Raw genomic sequence first — 7,500 nt, 5'->3', positions numbered from 1 at the left:
TGTCTTTTGACATGAAAGTGAGGTTGTGACAAAAGGTTGTTGAGTTTTTATGGCAATGTTTAGGTTTTGATAGCAGAGTTTCATGCTGGCATATATGTGAAGGGTTTATCTCCAAGTGTTGAGAGTAATTGGCTTGTGTGTAGAGTTTTGAAATTTTGCAGATTGTGTGCAAGCAGTAGGCAAAAACTGTAAAAGAAATACGCCTAAGTGTTTATGTTCAATTTTATGGGCCCTGGTGAAATCACATATTTTTTCGTTGTTGTTGTTGCTGTTGTTGTTGTTGTTGTAGTTGTTGTTGGAAGTGGTGTTTGATTTGATGTTGTGCTGGTGGTGTAGCTGCGCTGTGCTTGCATTTAGTCTGGCCTAGATCTAGCTATTAACCCATTTCTCCAAGGGAGATGCAAAGAGCTCACGTACATGGAATGCCTCCTTATGCTGCTAGTTGAACCTATCCATTACATCTTTTACCTGCTAACTGAACTTGTGCTAACGTAAGTGAATTTGTCTGCATCTTCTGTGGACAAAAAATGAGATGGTATGTGTAAATGTAATGCCAATGCCTTGCCTTTCGGGTTTGTTTAAAATAATAAGTGAACCGCAATAAACAAATGCTTTATAATCACTATATTGAGTTTGAACAAACTATCTCGTTTCCCCTCGCGTTGTGACGGCGAATAACATAATGCATGCCTATTAATCCCTTTGCAACAAAAAATTAAAACTGTCTACGAAGAAATATCTGCACCAGTCTGTCTGAAGACCACGCAGAGCCCTTCACAGTTAGTATGAGTGGGCCCAGGCCATGGTAGGGTGCCAAAGCTCTGCACGCAAGATATTATACTCCCTAGGTTTCTTGAAAATAGGGGTGTCAAGCTCATTCCGGTTCAGGGACCACATACAGTCAATTTGATCTCAAGTGGGCCAGACTAGTAAAGGAATTGGAAAATATTGCAAATTTCTGCTTCATATCAGAATCACATTGCTTGTCAATGATCTGAAGGTGGATGTCAGCAGGTATATCTTGCGCAATGCCTGTAAATGGCAAGCAAAAACAATCCAAATTTGGTATTGAAAGTATTGAAAAGTATTGAAAACTTGAAATCTCAAAGACATGCAGCACTGTTGTTATTGACAATAGAATTACTTATTTTTTGACATTTTTAGTTTTTTTTCACTGAAATCTAGGCCTTATATTTGACACCTCTGTTTTAAAGTAACGTGTACAGTACGGGTACCAGGCTCCGTGGAAGGAGGTTGATCAGTTACTGGCCCAGGGAGGAGTAATGTTGCGTCAAATTGGAAAAGTAACTACACTTCTGTACCCAATTTCCGATGTTTACGTTTTTTGTTTTTACCTGAAATGACTGTATGTTACTGTAAGGTGTTGCCTTGTGAGCATGTGTGCTAGTCAGCCAACGTTGTGTATGTCTTGTGTAGGGGGAGCCAAACTCACACCATGTTACATGCACACTCTAAGGCAAACACACACACAACATCATGTGGATCTATGTTTCACCTGATGTGAAAAAGTCACCAAGGGTGTTGGCCAGGAGGCCAAGGTTCCATCTCTGATGATGGCATTTGTTTATTAGTTTTTGCCTGAAACAAGAATTCATTCAGTACTGCTGTTTTCCATTAGCCAGTCCACGCACTCCTGGTGACACAACACCTTCGCCGTTGCTTCTAGTCAGGCCAAGAACAATGTAAATATTGTTTCTGATCTCCCGAAAAACGGGAACTCCACCCACTTTGTTGGACACCAGTCAACCAGTAGCAAACCTAGGGAGGCGGGTCAGCAATGCAGTTTGGGAAATGTTAATTGTCATGGTCTTGGTCAGACTAAGTCTCGAAGAGATTTGAAAGTCAATGATAATCAGGCTAATTTTCCATGCTACAGTACGCAGTGTATATGCAAATACAGTATGTGCCAAATACACAATAGAGAAAATCCATAATTGTTCTGGGGTGACAGTACACCTATACCCACCCATGTCTTTACACAATTAGACATGAGAGATGCCAGAAGTGCTTAATGTGTGTGTGTGTGTTTTACACTTCACCTGTGCGAGTTGAAGACAAAAAACAAATGCATCTCTCTATTAATGTCCTCTCAGTGTGTAACACAAACAGCATGTGTTCGCTTCTCTTGTCGCCAAACACATAATCGCTAACGTCATTCTTTTCCTTTAATCAGTGGGAATCGCTCTGTCTTCATATTACGTCCCACTATGAGACGTGCCTTTTTCATATCAGTGTTTTGCTTGGCAAGCGGGACGTGAGCTAGCTGTGCTGTCGTGTTACCCACGTACGTACGCACATAGTACTTCCTGGTGGTAACCGAGATGTTAATTTTATCCCGACAGGCTGGTGGCAGTCGGAGGAGGAGGAGATGGCGACGGCATATATATATGAGAAATCACCTCTCCCTTGCGCTGACTGGGTCCAGGCACATACCCCCGTCCCCTCCGTCCGTCCTCCCAGCCACCACCAGCCCCATCCCGCTTGAGGACTTCTGGCCAGTGTTGCCAGATGTGTCTGATCAAATCCTGCCCAAAAGGTTCTCAAAAACCGCCAAATGTGCTGGATTCCGCCCAAATTCAACAAATTACATTGACTTCTACGGGCCCAAAACGACTGAAAAAAACACCAAATGGCTAATTTTTCCCGTTTTTACCCGCAGATGCTCATCCCGAGTAGCAAAATTGGGCGGGCACCCGCCCAATCTGGCAACACTGCTTCTGGCCGTTCCTTCACACTTATTTTTACCCTTTGTTTGACAGACACTTCTGGAAATGTCTTGTCGTTTTCGTGGCGTCAGCAGAGCATGGAGAGGACTGCTGGCCGAGGGTCCTTCTCAGCTAAAAATAGACCCTCGTCAAACCCTCCCTGCCCACACCCCCACTCCCACACACCCCCACACCGACCCCTTCACAAGCCCCCACACCAACACCACCTCCACCCACCCAGCAACACCAGCCTTGCTTCCTTGGCAAGTTGCTCCTTTAACCCATCACCCCCCCACACACACACACACACACACACACACACACACACACACACACACACACACACACACACCCTCCACACACACACACACACAACCCCCCACTGTGCGACTTGCCGTCTATAATAAGAAATCCACCTGGCACCGCAGTTAAATCAAATTCCGTCAAAAACATTTTAATTACAGCTAATCAGCTTTGCACACAAGATAACAGCAGAGATGGATGTTCAACAAGATATTTTTTGTTCTACCTCTTTGAGTATTGTTTGACTGTTAAAAGTATTTAAGCGACTTGTGGCCCAGTATACAACTAAACATCCACGTGGTGGTGAAAATAAAATAAAAAAAAACATCTTGAAATATGAGTAATAGAATAGAATAGAATAAAATAGAACAGAAAGCCTTTATTTTCATTCTACACAGTATGTTGGGATGGACAACAGCTCCTTATGTGTACAAACAAACACGAAGGCCTAATAATAGACTATAAATAGACTATACACTATGATTTTTTGTTGTTCTTATTGCTCTGGTTCATATGGAAACACTTGAAGACAGCCAACAGTTAAGGCTGGAGGTGTGAGCTTCAATTCCTATTGGAGGCCGATCTTGCTGTCCTGCAGCGTACCCATAAGACATATGAACATAAACACACACACACACACACACACACACACACACACACACACACACACACACACACACACACACACACACACACACACACACACACACACACACACACACACACACACACACACACACACACACACAGTACGGCTACTCATACACAGATGGAAGTGTCTGCAGACAAGCACACACGCACACACACACAGCACAGCTACTCATACACACATGGATGTGTCCACAGACGTAAGCACACACACACACACACACACACACACACACACACACACACAGTACCCAGTACCCAGGCATGGCTGCCTGACAGACTGGCATGGCTGTGTGTGATGAGTTTGGAGAGACGGAGGCAGGGAGGGAGAGGGAGAGGGAGGGTCTGAGGCGGAAGGTCTAAGCCTGTCTTCGCTTGCGCAACAACAAACCACATTTACCACGTTTTCACCACCATAAAGGGACAAATGAGGCTGTTTTATAGAAGTATTAAATACATCACTCCACATTTAAGGTCATTAACACATGCTGAGGAAAAGAACAATGTTGTTTATTTAGACTTTGATGTTTTAAAAGTCTGCAACACAAAAAAAGCTGTGAACGAGTTTCAGTGGAAGAAATTATATGGACGATTGCAACCACAAGTGTGTCTGTGTGTATGTGTGTGTGTTTGTCAGGGTGTGCATGCATGTGTGTCAGGGTGTAAGGGCAAGAATGTGACACCCAATTTTAGTCTCTCTCTCTCTCTCTCTCTCTCTCTCTCTCTCTCTCTCTCTCTCTCTCTCTCTCTCTCTCTCTCTCTCTCTCACTCTCTCGTTCGTCTTGCTCACTCCCTCTGCCCTGCCTCTTTTACACATACAGAAAGGGACATTTTCTGCCAGTGTCTCTTTCCTAATTCAGGTGTATAATATTAAACTTATAGTATTTTCTGTTGTCCTTTTGAGTTGTGCTGTCAAATCCCTTTGTGATTATGCTGTCAAATGACTTGGAGGTAGGCCGTGTATGCCGCCGGGTGCATGTCTGTGTGAGTGTGTGTGTGTGTGTGTGTGTGTGTGTGTGTGTGTGTGTGTGTGTGTGTGTGTGTGTGTGTGTGTGAGAGAGAGAGAGAGAGAGAGAGAGAGAGAGAGAGAGAGAGAGAGAGATTTCAGAGGTGCAAGTGTAAAGTGTCTGTAATTCCAGACTCATTCTGGTTCATTCACCTTTGACCTCCGCCCTCATGCCCTTCTTTATAACCCCACAATCACCCTCACTCTCAAAACCTTCAGTTCTCTCTCTCTCTCTCTCTCTCTCTCTCTCTCTCTCTCTCTCTCTCTCTCTCTCTCTCTCTCTCTCTCTCTCCATCTATCTATCTTTTTTAAAACATGATCTGCCTGCAATCAGATAAAAGCGAACCATAACTTCCATTCTTTATTTTTTATGATTGTGCAACAGGGGTTAGTTTGAACTGGCTTGGTAGTTTGGACCTAACTATTAATAAGAATTTCATTCTGGCATCTCAGACGCTCGAGCTGTACCCATTACAGTCTTGGGCTCGGGCCAAAATACTCGCGCATGGCAGCTGGACGCATGCGCAATAGTGCGCGCGGGGCTCTACTCGGTAGTTGGTGAAAGGAGGGGGTGCGGGTGCCGCTGCTGCCAGCGAGGACTCTTAATAATGAAGTACTGCTACGCGTGCGAAAGTGCGCGAGCTAACTTTAGTGCTGAAAATTAAAAAAACCGACCTAAAGGAAGAGAAGGGTCAGTGCATCTGCTGATGAAAAACACAACAGTTACTCCGTGTCAAGCGAGTTTCGGGCTTTTGAAGGACAGTTTGTCAGTCTTTTCTGAGTTTGTTGTTGTCACCCTCAGTTTCTCTGCTGAGCCAACCAACGGATGAATATCTGCAGCGCGAGCCTTTGCAGGACTAGTCTACAAAGTGACAGCAGGCTAAACAGGCAAAACGCAGGGCTGTTTTCGGGACCCTTATTGGATCAGTTATTGCCGCTAACAAGCATCGATTCGCGGAATGACATTAAACTGAATGTGGAAACGAATTAGGAATTCTTCGGAGGTACAACAATTCTATCATATCAAGGTAGGTATGTCTGCCCACGCCAGTTATTATTTTCTCAATGGACAGCGATGTCACCTGATAGGTAGCATATTTATAAGCGGGCGTTTAGCTGGAATTTATCCACACACCCAAAAAAAATTCTGCATTTTACAGTCATTCAATTTCCTAAGGCTGAACATGTTTCTCTAAAATGAGGGCTTTGACAAAGGTGTCATTTTCAACCGCGTTAAAATAGGTCTACTGTTTATTCGCATCACGCTATGGAAACCTGTTGAGCATCTGTGACTGTTGTGCCCCCTTTATTAGGCTATTAACCACAATGTGACATGCTATGTCATTATTATTAACGCAGATCTGGTATAGGCCTATTCATTCATTCCTCCATTGATCCACCAATTAATTTAGGTTATTCCTTTCCTTGCACATCAAATGTTGGCTAAATGAATTCCTTTACGCATCGTGAAACGACGTTAAATGTTCCTGTTTTATTTTATTTGCGTCAGTGAGCTTTGTGTTGCAAATTCTTTCAAAAAGTGATGGCCGGTCGTCAATGATGATTCCACGGTAAGTTGTGTCGGGTTCGTTGCCGGGTCTTCTGGCCAAACTTTCCCACGTGGAGCCCGTGTTTTGTATTTGATATGGGGGGAAATGGTAGCCTAATATCATGCGGACGCCGAAGGCTGTCAGCGGAGCGCTGGCGATTGGCCTGAATCTTGCGCTGGCGATAACGACACGAGCTAGGGCTACACCTGACACCCCCGGAGACACACCGGTGTGGATTTCACGCTGTTAGGGCCCGGGGCTTCTCACGGCATTATTCAGTCAAGTCCCCGCCACCTTCGGGATAGGCGATCTTCTCAGACAGTGCTGCTCTTTGTTAGGACCAGACGAAAATAAATGTGGCACTGCCTATTAATTAATTTTATATGAGTTCAGGAACATTTATTGTAGGTGTCAGTAGAAATATTGCGTGTGGGAAATGGCAGAAATGTGAAAGGAGCATTTTCATATATCTAGTTTAAAATTTCATTCTAATTGTAGGGGAAAGGTTGGGTTAGAAATGCTTCCGTGTTGTTAGTGTGATTATTCTGCCTTGAATTTAAATAGTTGAGCACCTTCCTTCACTGCTGATCTGGGGGAAATGAGCGGAAGATGTCCAGAGGGATGAGAGTGGCGTTGACTCATTGGGCTATAAAATATAGGCTACCTTGGTGAATTTAGATGCGTGTTGGAACTGAACTCTCTCAAATTAAGAAAGACAACAGCATTTTCTATTATGATTAGAACTAAAGCACCTTGTCCACGCGCACATTGTGCATGCATTTGTGGTTAGTTCGGTTATAGATTTATTTCAAGGACAACAAAAAAAGTTTTAATAAGAGAGACAATGCCACTAGATATTTGGCATTGTGTTCGTACCTTTCGTGCCTCGATGCAACTGTTTCCCATCAGTAAATTCTGCAAATGTTTCTGACAATGGCAGTAAGCGCGATGGCATGCGCGAAGCGCAGCTCCTTATATTTCTAGGAAGCAGGTTGTCGTTTCGCTGGCCCGCACGCCCGCTTAGCCACGCTATTAAAAAGTATATCAATCATTACTATATTTATGACACACCTCGGTGAAACGATACCCATTTTTATTATCAGCGTCGTGTCTATCTTATTAGCATTAGGCTACTTATAATCACAATGATGACCGATGGATCTCCAAATAATAGCCGCGTGTAGATCCAGTCTATATCTTAGGGCCACATAAATGGCATTAATTGCATAGGTCTATTAGGCTACATAAAGGCTACCTTTTTGTCAAA

General features: G+C 43.8%; 1 protein-coding gene across 8 annotated transcripts in view; it reads left to right on the top strand.

The window, feature by feature from the left end:
* Positions 1-5,265: 5,265 nt before the first annotated feature.
* Positions 5,266-7,500, top strand: part of eya4 (EYA transcriptional coactivator and phosphatase 4) — a 111,820-nt gene continuing 109,585 nt past the window's right edge. For all 8 annotated transcript variants that reach the window (XM_063223452.1, XM_063223453.1, XM_063223451.1 and 5 more), the window contains exon 1: positions 5,266-5,711. The gene's annotated coding sequence lies outside the window, so the exon portion shown is untranslated. The remainder of the gene's footprint in view (positions 5,712-7,500) is intronic.

The sequence above is a fragment of the Engraulis encrasicolus genome, chromosome 18 (genome assembly GCF_034702125.1).
Source record: "Engraulis encrasicolus isolate BLACKSEA-1 chromosome 18, IST_EnEncr_1.0, whole genome shotgun sequence".
In the NCBI taxonomy this organism is placed as follows: domain Eukaryota; kingdom Metazoa; phylum Chordata; class Actinopteri; order Clupeiformes; family Engraulidae; genus Engraulis; species Engraulis encrasicolus.
The sequence above is the reverse complement of the archived record's forward strand: the minus strand, read 5'-3'. Positions and strand labels throughout refer to the sequence as shown.